Below are 13,752 nucleotides of genomic sequence, written 5' to 3'. Positions count from 1 at the left end.
TCATGCCCCTTAAGGGCAACCCAGAAACATGAGGTTTTATCAGAGGAAGTTTCACCCCAGTGCTAAAGAGAAATCCTTTGATGTTTCTGTGCACAGCGGTCTCTTGCCTTTCCTCCCCATCACCGCGCAGAATCCTGGCTGTTGCCCCCAGGATCAAATCAGGTTGGTGCCCTTGGAGCCCATCCCCCGAGCTTGATGAGCTGGGGTCCTACTGCAGGGAGGGGACGCTGGCCAAGCCCCCTGACACCCCTCTCGGTGGGAGGGAGAACTCATCACTGAGAACAGCTCATCACCCACAGTCTTTCAATTCCATCCACAGAGTGAGCCTTAACAATGGCTCATTTTCGCAGTCTCGGTTAACCACTGAACCCTTCTGGTCTGACTCCGAAGAGTGAAAGCTGCTGCCAAAAACCCAATGTGGTTTCTACTGTGCCAATGTCTCGGTTGCAAAATTAATTCCACAAGTGGCTGGTAAAGGGCACATTTCCCAGGTAAGTGGCGCCTGTGTGTGCAGCCACCGTGCAACGAGGGGGGTGCCCTCTCACTCCCAGTCTTGGTGCTGGAGCCCATCCTGACCACCTCCGACACCTGGCCAGGGGTCCCCCCCTCTTCCAGGGCTTGCCAGGATCCCAGGCTGTGGCAAGAAGGCTGCCTAAATGCTCTGGGCAGAGTCCAGGCAAGACCATGCACTGCCCCTCCCTGACCAGCGCTGCCGCCACGTGACTCCTGAGGCCGGAGATCCTTGCCACAGAGAGAGATGGTGACACCCAGCTGGGTCTGCAGCCTGGCTTGCTCTGGGCTCTTCCGTCCAGTGCCCGGAAAGCAGGAGTGCCAAGGATCTGAGACCTCTTGTCCCTCATTCTGCTTGCTTCTCTGCCTGAAGGGGCTGGAAGGCAGGCAAAGGGAAGGCCAGAGAGGGGTCTCCAGGCAGGGGAAGGCAGCGGGAAAGACAGGAGTGACCCTCCCACTCCAGCCCCTCCCAGGCCTTGGCTGCCTTGCCCCCCTCCTCCCCCTTGGGGCCCTGGACAGAGGGGCAGGCAGGAAACCCACACCAGAGGTCACCCCTGCAGGGTCAGACCAGGTTCTTGAGCACCTGGGCATGGTCTCTAAGTAGGTACCCTTCCAAACGGATATTCTTTGATTTTCAAATAAAAAAATATAAAATGTATAGAAGTATAGAAATAGCTTTATACCTATTTCCATACTACACAACTTCTTTGGAGGCTCATCATACCAATTAAAATGTAGATTGTAAATACGGTAACTGATTTGTTTCCAGTGGAGCAGGCCGAGTCCCCGCAGAATCCCAGCTGAGTGCAAGCTGGCCGGCCGTCCAGCTGGCCTCACCTACAGCTGTGTACCTACAGCCATGCTAGCTACTTGTACTGAATGTCAAAGACACGCCTTAGATCAGTCAGCAAGAAGAGGGCTTACATTTCTACTCCTGGCTACCATCCACCTGAGCAGGAGCAAAACCATTGGTGGGAACTTGCCCAGATGTAATGGCAGCCTCCCCGGTCACTTCCAGGCGGCCTATCCCAGAGATGATGATCAAGTTCAGATGCTGGAATTATACTGTGTGTTGAAACAACAGAAAAGACAGCCAGAAGCAAAGAGAAGGAAATGGGGCAGGTCAGCACACTTAGAATAGGGCACAGAGAGTGATGGGAAGACCTTGCTGATTGAGTCCTGGATTACCCAACGTTTACCTCCCACCTCGCTCAGTGGCATTGGCCTTCCCCATGGATGGAGACCAGAGTTTAGGGTGATGGCAGGTGTCTGCACCCACTCACTCTGCCAGGAGCTACAGGGAACGGAGGACCCCTGGCCTAGACTGAAGTTGGCTGACAACCCGCTGAGCATCGTGGCTTTTACTTGCACATCTGCAGGGGACTCATGGAACCAGAATGAATGTCACTAATAAAGAAGGATGATGCTTCCAACACAAAGCACAGAAGATAATTGAACATGGGTTGGCTGACACCAAAGAGGGACTTTGGCCTTGAAGAGACAAATTGAGCACATGGAAAAGAAACACACTGCCTGGAACCACATCATCTGGACACAGGTCTCACCTTGGGACTGAATGGACCTGTGTTTTGTGGGTGGATTGTTTAAAGATGCCAAGTTCTGCTGTGGGCTGTAACTTTAACAATTCATAGCCCTCAACTTAACTGGAAGATGCATCTAAGTCAGAGAATGGAATAACCAGGAGTGGATTGTAAGGGATGTGGCTGTATTATTGAGAACACTCAGTTCTGATGTATAGAATGAAACAAATGAGTAGGGCAGTAGGAAAACTCCTAAGATGTGTCTGTAAATTAGGCACATGGGAGATACGGGAGAGACGAACAGAGCCTATGTGCAGTGAGCACGGAAGGAAAGGACGGAACAAACCAATGTTACCTTGAGATAGAAAGGCATGGAAGGGCCAAGGGAACCTCACTTCTTCAGAAGGCGCAGATCATGTCAGCTCATTGAGCTCTGCAAGCCCCACTGATGACACCTACTGATGTCACCCATTCTGGTCCTCTGAGTCCCCTTCCTGGGACACGTGGGTAAAAGTCATGGCAGCTCAGCAGGTCACCTGCGAGCAAGAGCTATGGCCACCCCCCGGCCTTCTTCCAATAGGCCAAGCGTGTGTTGACCCCGGTCACCTTCCATCTATTAGGCCCCTTCTCTGTTTTCCCTTGTTTCTCACTGTATGTTTTAAATGGATTCAATAAAATGGACGTAACAAGCATCTGAATTTGGCCTGTGAGCCTTTCGGTTCAGTCACCTCTCGGGGAGCCTCCCTGGTGGTACGGGAGGCTTCTGTTGTGTAGAGTCAGTTCCCATCACTGCAGGAGCAATTTACACATTGCTAGTTATGTGAAGAGTCGAATGCAGAAACCTGAATTAACCGGCACCATGTTTCTGATCTGTTTCAGAGATACCTTCACATTCCCTCTAGACTGGTGCCCTGGGAAGCTGCCCGGCTCTCCCATTCCTTAGTCTAGTTCTTATCCTGGGGTGCCTCTCTCCAGTGTCTTCCACTGGTTTTTTGAGAACATCAGCCCAGCATCCTGGGCACTGACTTTACTGCGTGTTGGAAACTGCAACAAAGGACAAGCACGTTGTGGAGCCTCTACTGTGGCAGGCAGAAAGGGCTCCAGGAGATATATGTGATGCATCTCTCCCGGAAGATCTTGTCAGACAGCATGTTCAAATGGTTGGCCACCCAATGACCTCGGACCATCTGAGAGCTGGCTCTCCCATTAGGGTGAGTTTCTGGAATAAGACTCTGAGCTGATCAGACAAATACAGGATAAAGACAGAACAGTCTGTAGGTGTTCCCAGTGCCCTCGTTCATCTGAGAATATTCTAGTTTTTCTTTGTAATACTCATTCACACCCTCGAATGGTTAAAATTTTAAAAGACTGACAATTCCAAGTGTTGATGAGGGTATCAACCAAATGGAGCTGTCTGTCTGCCAGTGGGAAGGCAGGATGGTGCAATCACTTTGGAAGGCAGGGTAGTGGTTTTTAATAAAGCTAAAGATACACTTACAGCATCACCCAGCAATTCCATTCCTGAGTATTTAGCCAAGAGAAATGAAAACATAACCCCAAGAAGAGCTGGACACAAATGTTCATCACACATTTACTTGTAATAGTGAAGAACTACAAATAACACAAACACCCATCAACCAACGAATGGATAAATAAACTGGTGTATCTGTACAATGGAAGACTTCCCAGCAAAAACAAACAAAAAACTACTGACTCACACATTATGAAAACATTATGGTAAAAAAAAAAAAACAAAACTATGTTACCCAAAAGAATTCAGGCAAAAGAGCTTATACAGTATGAATCTGTTTATACGAAGTTCAAGAACTAACGAAACTCATCTGTAGTGAAAGAAATCAGATCAGTAGTTTACCAGAGATGGGGAGGAGGGCAGAGACTGCAGAGGGGCATAACAGTGAGCAGTGTCCCGGAGAGGGCTCCTACTGGCCCACGAGAGTCCACTGTTAAATTTCCAGGGGTTTTGGGAGCCAGTTGTTAAACACAGCCATTATTTAAAAATTACATTAGATAAACTTACAATTAAGTTACATGAAAAACAAAGAGAATAAATACTCAAATCTCATTTCTTCTCAGTCATTTTTACTATATTTTACTATTAGCTATGCTCTGGAAGTAATTTACAGCTATCATGTCTGCAGGACTGAAATGCTCTACAGTGGCATGCATTCTACGGGAAAACTCAACTCCACCCTCAGGGACATTACGCTGGCAGGTTGGAATCAGCCATGGGGGGAGTACTGGAAATTGGCAAACACTACAAAGCAGGCCTTGACTTATTTGTTTGTTAATTGTCCAGATCAAAGAAAGGGATGCAAAAGATGCTAATAATGCCAATTAAAAGTGAGTAGTGTGCACAGCTGTTACATTATGACTAGCACAAAAAATTAAGAAAATATTCTTGGGCATTTAAAACTATTATCTGACTCTCAGTTAAAGAAGTTGCTTATGTCATTAGCAAAGAAGTGATATTCCAACATACGTCTTGTTTCACTTCTGTCTTACTCCTTAAAGTAAATAAAAACAGCAACCAAAAGTTAGGTCAGAATGACACTACAAGGGAAGAAGGAAGATGGCGGAGTAGAAGGACGCTCGCAGGTCACCCTCTCCCACAAATACACCAAGACCCACATCTACAGACACACTCAGCCAACCAGAGCACCTGTGGAACTCCGACAGAACATCGCCCTCTCCAAAAGATAAAGACGCCAAAAATCTGGTAGGAGAAAAGGAAAAAAGAAAACAAAAGGCAAAGCAGCGCAGGACGGGTCCCACGGGGAGGGAGCGGCAAAGGAGGACTGGCGCTCGCTCGCTGGGTCTCCCCTCTCCAACTGAGAGAACAGTGGGACGGAGGGGGAGCCTCCGAGGCTCGGATCTGTACAGAGCAGCCCTTGACTAAAGAACTAAGTTAAACGGGCACATAGCGTCCCCCCCGACACCCAGCCTGAGACGCGGGCCAGCAGCCGCGGGCAGGGCCAGGCTGCACAAGCCGGGCAGAGGACGGAAGTGGCTGCACGGAGGCAGCCCCGGGGGAACACAAGGGGCTGCGCGCCGTGGCTGTGGGTGCACAGGGCAGAACAACCTGGGCCCTCCATAAAACAGCAAGGTTGATGTGCTCTCAGGGGAAGGGTGCACACTCCCATCTCTGAAAACCCGCGGAAAGTTTCCGGGGGAAGAGAGGCGGGGCTCAGGCACAGCCGCCATATCCTCCGCTGCTGAGCACTCAGGCGGGGGCGGGGGCGAAACCTGCATCCGCACAGAAGGGCTTAGCATCCTCAAAGGCCAGACTGAGACTGGCCTGCAGCCCGGGGCAGATAGGATCCTTCCATCCTGGTCCCTCAGAGAACTTGCTCCACAAAGACAAACAAGGAGCTGGGTTTTGGCTCGGAGCAGGGACAGGGCTGTCGCTCGGTCTTCCCCGAGCCCACCCGCGGAGCGCCGACCAGGGCGGAGCACCGGGCGGAGCGAGCAGCCGCACAGAGCAGCGGAGCTACCGGCGGCGGCGCAGGTAGAGCGAGAGCGGCCCCCCGCCTTTCGGGCAGGAACACAGCCCCTGACCGAGGTGCTGGGAGGGGGCACGACCCGCCCTCCTACCTGGCCAGTCTGCAACATCTGACTGCGGCATCCGGAGGGGCAGCGACCCGCCCGCCCACAGCAGAGAGCTGCGCCTGACCCAGTGTTAGGAGGAGGCGCGATCGGCTTGCCGACAGGTGCTGGGAGCAGCACAGACGAGGGCGCCAACGGAGGGCCCCTGAAAACACCAAGCTGAGCTTCCAAAACAGGACGAAGACAGAAAGACTTCACATTAAAAGCACACAGACTCCAGGAGAACACCGACAATCCCCCCCCCTTTTTTTTTTAAATCTGTTTTTACCTGTTCTATTTTCTATTACTCTCTTAATCTTTACTTCTTAATTCATTTCTATTTCTCTTGGGTTTTGATGTCCTGCTATTGATTAGACACAGGTTTCAAATACATCTATTCATCTCCCCCCCCCCTTTTTTTGTAAAGGTTTCAAAAGGACGTCTCAACCCGATTAATACTCTGCTTCAACTCACTCTTCTATTATTCATTATACACTGTTTTCAAACCCTCTTTCTCCCTTCTTTTAAAATTCTTTCTCTCTCTCTCTTATTTTTTTTTTCTTTTTTTCCTAAGTTCTATTCCTAAATAGGCATCAGATAGATAAAATCCTTAAGGACCAAAATAAACAACTGATACTCCATAAACCACAGTGCCAAAGAGGTATGAGCAAGATGAAGAAGCAGAAAAACCTTTCCCAATTAAAAGAACAAGAGAAATCCCCTGAAAGAAAGATCAACAAAATAGACATCGATAGCCTACTAGATCAAGATTTCAAAAAAGGAGTGATCGAATTGCTGAAGGAATTAAAAGAGATAGTGTTTAGAGATATAAAATATGTCAAAAATGAAATTGAAGCTATAAAGAAGAGCCAAGTAGAATGGGTAAACTCATTGACAGAGATGAGGAATGATCTAATAGCTGTGCAAAGCCGACTAGATAATGCAGAGGAACGAATTAGTGATCTAGAAGACAGGGCAATAGAAAGCACCCATTCAGAAGAACTACAAGAGAAGCAAATAAAAAATAATGAAAATAGCATAAGGGACCTATGGGATAATATAAAGCGTCCCAATCTTCGCATAATAGGGGTCCCAGAAGGAGAAGAAAGATCAAAGGGGATTGAAAAGGTTTTTGAAGAAATCATGACTGAAAACTTCCCAAACTTAAAGAAGGAATCAGATATCCAAGTACAGGAAGCTCAGAGGGTCCCAAACAGGAAGAACCCAAATAGACCCACACCAAGACATATAATCAAGATGGCCAGAGTCAAGGATAAAGAAATGATTCTAAAGGCAGCAAGAGAAAAGCAAAGAGTAAGTTACAAGGGAACCCCCATAAGGCTCTCAGCTGATTTCTCTACACAAACACTACAGGCCAGAAGGGAGTGGCAAGATATATTCAAAGCCCTGAATGAAAAAAAGATGCAGCCTAGGATCCTTTATCCAGCAAGGCTATCCTTGAGGATAGAAGGAGAAATAAAGAGTTTCACAGACAAAAAAAAAGCTGCAGGAGTTTAGCAACACTAAACCCATGCTAAAAGAAATATTGAAAGGGCTATTCTAAATAGAAAAGCAGCAGGATGCTACAGAAATGAGAAACACACAACTGAAAAGGTAACTCATGAATTACAAATAAAGTAAACATGAAATTATAAAAGAAGACGTACAAATCACTGAGAGTGGGAGAGGGAGGCAGGGAAATATAGAATTTTTTTTTCATTCTTTTTTAAATTTTTTTAACAGTAGGATGGGCTTAAGATCATGTTACTATCAGTTTAATAAAAACAGTTATAGTAATGGGTTGATAAATTTACAAAAAAGGGTAACCACAAGCCAAAAATTTACAAAGGAGTCACAAAAATTAAATAAAATCCATGATAATACAAAGGAAAATTACCAAACCACAAAAGGAAGAAGAAAGGAACAAAGAGGATATACCAATTCAACTTGCAAAGATAAGTTCAAAATGGCAATAAACACACATCCATCATTAATTACTGTAAATGTTAATGGACTAAATGCTCCAGTCAAAAGACACAGAGTGGCAGACTGGATAATAAAGCAAGAGCCTTCAATATGCTGCATACAAGAGACCCACTTTAGGGAGAAGGACACATATAGATTGAGAGTGAAAGGATGGAAAAGGATATTCCATGCAAATGGAAAAGCCAAAAAAGCAGGTGTTGCAGTACTGATTTCAGACAAAATAGACTTTAAAACAAAGGCCATAAAGAAAGATAAAGAAGGACATTTTATAATGATTAAAGGAGTGAAACAAGATGAGGATATTACACTCGTTAATATATATGCACCCAATATAGGAGCACCTAAGTACAAACAAGAATTACTAACAGAGATAAAGGGGGATATTGATGGGAATACAATCATAGTTGGAGATTTTAACACTGCATTAGCATCACTAGACAGATCTTCCAGACAGAAAATAAACAAGGCAACAGAGAAATTAAATACTACAATAGAAAAACTAGATTTGGTGGATATTTTCAGAGCATTACACCCCCCAAAAATAGGATATACATTCTTTTCAAGTGCACATGGAACATTTTCCAGGATCGATCATGTACTTGGGCACAAAAGAAACCTCAACAATTTTAAGAAGATAGAAATTATCTCAAGCATCTTTACTGACCACAATGCCATGAAACTGGAAATCAACAACAGAGAAACAAAGGAGAAAAAAAGGAAAGCATGGAGATTAAACAATATGTTATTGAAAAAACAATGGATCAATGAGGAAATCAAAGCTGAAATTAAAAAATACCTTGAGACAAATGATAATGAAAGCACAACCACTCAAAACCTATGGGACACAGCAAAGGCAGTGCTAAGAGGGAAGTTTATAGTGATACAGGCCTTCCTCAAAAAAGAAGAACAATCTCAAATAAACAATTTAACCCACCACCTGAATGAATTAGAAAAAGAAGAACAAAAAGCCCCAAAAAGCAGCAGAAGGAAGGAAATAATAAAGATCAGAGAAGAATTAAATACAATAGAGATTAACAAGACCATAGAAAAAAATCAACCAAACCAAAAGCTGGTTTTTTGAAAAAGTAAATAAAATCGACAAACCTCTGGCCAAACTCACAAAGAAGAAAAAAGAGAGAGCACAAATTAGCAAAATAAGAAAGGAAAATGGAGAAATTACAACAAACAAAATGGAAATACAGAATATCATACGAGAATATTATGAAAAACTATATGGAACCAAACTGGATAACCTAGAGGAGATGGACAAGTTTCTGGAAACATACTGTCCACCAAAACTGAATCAAGAAGAATCTGAACACTTGAACAATCCGATCACTAGAAAGGAAATAGGAATAGCAATTAAAAACCTCCCTACAAATAAAAGTCCAGGACCGGACGGCTTCACCGGGGAATTCTACCAAACATACAAAGAAGAACTCATACCAGTCCTTCTCAAACTCTTCCAGATGATTGAAAAGGAGGGAATACTCCCAAACTCATTCTATGAAGCCACCATCACCCTGATACCAAAACCAGGCAAAGACACTACAAAAAAAGAGAATTATAGGCCAATATCACTGATGAACATAGACGCCAAAATCCTCACCAAAATTTTAGCAAATAGAATCCAACAACACATAAAAAAGATTATACATCATGACCAACTGGGGTTCATCCCAGGGACATAAGGCTGGTTCAACATACGCAAATCAATCAGTGTAATACATCACATCAACAAGAGAAAGGACAAAAACCACATGATCATCTCAATCGATGCAGAAAAAGCATTTGATAAAATTCAACACCCATTTATGATAAAAACTCTCGCCAAAGTGGGTACAGAGGGAACATATCTCAACATAATAAAAGCTATATATGACAAACCTACAGCCAGCATAGTACTCAACGGTGAAAAACTCAAAAGCTTCCCACTAAAATCTGGGACAAGACAAGGATGCCCACTATCACCACTCCTATTCAACATAGTCCTGGAAGTCCTAGCCACAGCAGTCAGGCAAGAGAAAGAAATAAAAGGGATCCAGATTGGAAAAGAAGAGGTAAAAGTGTCATTATATGCTGATGACATGTTACTATATATAGAAAACCCTAAAAGGTCCACACAAAAGCTACTAGAGCTGATTGAAGAATTCAGCAAGGTAGCAGGTTACAAAATTAACGTTCAAAAATCAGTTGCATTTCTTTACACTAACGATAAATCAACAGAAGAAGAAAGTAAAGAAACAATCCCCTTTAAAATAGCACCCAAAGTAATAAAATATCTGGGAATAAATCTAACCAAGGAGGTGAAAGAATTATACACAGAAAACTATAAACCATTGATGAAGGAAATTAAAGAAGACTTTAAAAAATGGAAAGATAATCCATGCTCTTGGATTGGAAGAATCAGTATTGTTAAAATGGTCACACTGCCCAAGGCAATCTACAGATTTAATGCAATCCCTATCCAATTACCCAGGACATATTTCACAGAACTAGAAAAAATCATAATAAAATTCATATGGAACCATCAAAGACCTAGAATTGCCAAAGCATTACTGAAGAGAAAGAAAGAGGCTGGAGGAATAACTCTCCCAGACTTCAGACAATACTATAGAGCTACAGTCATCAAGACAGCATGGTGTTGGTACCAAAACAGACATATAGACCAATGGAACAGAATAGAGAGCCCAGAAATGAACCCACAAACTTTTGGTCAACTCATCTTCGACAAAGGAGGCAAGAATATACAATGGAATAAAGACAGTCTCTTCAGCAAATGGTGTTGGGAAAACTGGACAGCAGCATGTAAAACAATGAAGCTAGAACACTCCCTTACACCATATACAAAAATCAACTCAAAATGGATTAAAGACTTAAACATAAGACAAGATACAATAAACCTCCTAGAGGAAAACATAGGCAAAACATTATCTGACATACATCTCAAAAATTTTCTCCTAGAAGAAATAAAAGCAAGAATAAACAAATGGGACCTAATGAAACTTACAAGCTTCTGCACAGCAAAGGAAACCAGAAGTAAAACAAGAAGAAAACCTACGGAATGGGAGAAAATTTTTGCAAGTGAAACCGACAAAGGCTTGATCTCCAGAATATATAAGCAGCTCATACGACTCAATAAGAAAAAAATAAACAACCCAATCCAAAAATGGGCAGAAGACCTAAACAAGCAATTCTCCAAGGAAGACATACAAATGATCAAAAAGCACATGAAAAAATGCTCAATATCACTAATTATCAGAGAAATGCAAATCAAAACTACAATGAGGTATCACCTCACACCAGTCAGAATGGCCGTCATTCAAAAATCCACAAATGACAAATGCTGGAGAGGCTGTGGAGAAAGGGGAACCCTCCTACACTGCTGGTGGGAATGCAGTTTGGTGCAGCCACTATGGAAAACAGTGTGGAGATTCCTCAAAAGACTAGGAATAGACTTACCATATGACCCAGGAATCCCACTCCTGGGCTTGTATCCAGAAGGAAATCTACTTCAGGATGACACCTGCACCCCAATGTTCATAGCAGCACTATTTACAATAGCCAAAACATGGAAACAGCCTAAATGTCCATCAACAGGTGACTGGATAAAGAAGAAGTGGTATATTTATACAATGGAATACTACTCAGCCATAAAAACCGACAACATAATGCCATTTGCAGCAACATGGATGCTCCTGGAGAATGTCATTCTAAGTGAAGTAAGCCAGAAAGAGAAAGAAAAATACCATATGAGATCGCTCATATGTGGAATCTAAAAAACAAAAACAAAAATAAACAAACAAACAAAAACAAAGCGTAAATACAGGACAGAAATAGACTCACAGACAGAGAGTACAGACTTGTGGTTGCCAGGGGGGTGGAGGGTGGGAAGGGATAGACTGGGATTTCAAAATTGTAGAATAGACTACACTGTATATAGCACAGGGAAATATACACAAAATGTTATGACAACTCACAGAGAAAAAAATGTGACAGTGAGTGTGTATATGTCCATGAATGACTGAAAAATTGTGCTGAACACTGGAATTTGACACAACATCGTAAAATGATTATAAATCAATAAAAAATGTTAAAAAAAATTTAAAGAAAAAGAATGACACTACAAGCTAACTGCAAACTTTGGTTGGCTATAGATATGAGACTCTGGCAAAAATCAGTGAAAACATTTTGTGATAATCAGTTGACTATAAGGAATTTATGATTAAAAATACCGTACATTTTATTATTACTTATAAATTATGCAATAAATATCCTTTATATCAGCAAAATTTATACTTTTAATATGTTAAATTATTAATATGTTAAATAAGTAGATGTTAAATAGGTAATATTTTTTTCCAGAGAGCCTGCTGTTAAATATTTACCAGTATATTACTGGGCACAAGGGAATATTTTGAATAACGGAAATTATCTGCATACTGATTGGCGATTTGGTTTCATGGTTATGCATTTTCAAAACTCATCAAACCATACAGTTAAAGTGTGTGAATTATACTGTATCCAAGTTATATTTTGATACATTTGATTTTTAGAAAAACAATATAAAATTGAAGATCCTTTGATAAGCTAATAAAGACTTCAGTGAATTCCACAGTACCTGGGCCTTGAGAAAACATTTGGGGGTCATAGCGCAGTTTGTTCAGTATTTTGCTTTTTGTTTTACTTCAAGCCCAGAGAAGACAAACCTGAAAATGTCTTCTAAACATCCGCTGGTCCCCCAGCCCAGACATAGCTACAACTCAGGGTCCTCCGTCCTGAACCAGCACACCTTTGTCATCCTCGGAAAATATCCAAGAACTCACTCGTCTATTAAAATAATGTCTGAGATGAATAGCCTCTGTAGTAATTATCAGCTGAGAGTAAAGGAAATGAGTCTTTTGCACTTTTCAAAGCCTCTTTTATCTAAATCTTTGATGAATTCCCCAAGAGCAGCCTTTCAGCCTCAGCCCTTTGTACAGGAAGTGAGCAGGAAAGATCCCATTCACCTGGAGGCATGTCTTGGCCACAGCACACAGAGGAAAGCCAAGCCTAGAAGTTAAAGTAACTAATAGGAGGGGAAAATCATAGCTCCAATGCTCCGTCCTCATGAAGCTATATGTTCAGTGTTTGGAAACAGCAGTCAGTTCACTGAAACTTTCATTTTTTCATCCAGTTATTTCAGTCCCATAACCCTCTGTCATCCATGTATGTACATATATGATCTATATGTCCCGTACATAATACATAAATGCATATATGATATATATCATATATACAAGCTTTTACATCGAGATAAATGTTTGTTTTTAGAAAAAGACATATTGATTTTGCTTATTACCTTTGTGAATTAAAATCCTACCACCGGTCTTGTTTTCAGCAGCCCAAGCCAGATAACTTGATGTTTAACATTGGTCAGTCAATCAGCAGGTACTCCTAGAGTAGTGACTATGTATTCATGATGCCTTCCTTGAAAGACGGGCCTTATTGCTTTGCGTTCCCTTAATTGACCTGGGTAATCCCAGCCCCTTGTTTCTCTCATTTTCCTCTTCTAGACCCAGCAGGGGAAGTATGTGCCTTGAAACTGTCACTTTATTGCTATTAATATGTACTGGCCAAACAAACCATTTTGTTTGATATGTACATATATATTTTAAATTTTTTTATTAAAATCTAGTCAGTTTACAATGTAGTGTTAATTTCTGATGTACAGCATAGCGATTCAGTTATAAACACACACACACATATATATATTCTTTTTAATATTCTTTTCCATTATAGGCTATTACAAGGTATTTTTTTCACTTTGTTTTTCGGGGGGTTTTTTGTATATAAATTTTTACTGAAGTATAGTCAAGTTTACCACGTTATGTCAATTTCTGGTGTGCAGCACAATGCTTCAGTCATACATGAACATACATATAATCGGTTTCATATTCTTTTTCACCATAAGTTATTACAAGATATTGAATATATTTCCCTGCACTATACAGCATGAACCTGCTGTTTATCTCTGTTTGACATATTTTAACAACCACTTGATTTTCACTCTGAAGTGATTCTACCACAAAGAGAATCCATGCATTTTTAGTTAAGAATAATCTAATTAATG

This window comes from Camelus bactrianus, chromosome 9 (genome assembly GCF_048773025.1).
Source record: "Camelus bactrianus isolate YW-2024 breed Bactrian camel chromosome 9, ASM4877302v1, whole genome shotgun sequence".
Classification (NCBI taxonomy): Eukaryota; Metazoa; Chordata; class Mammalia; order Artiodactyla; family Camelidae; genus Camelus; species Camelus bactrianus.
This window is presented reverse-complemented; position numbering follows the sequence as displayed.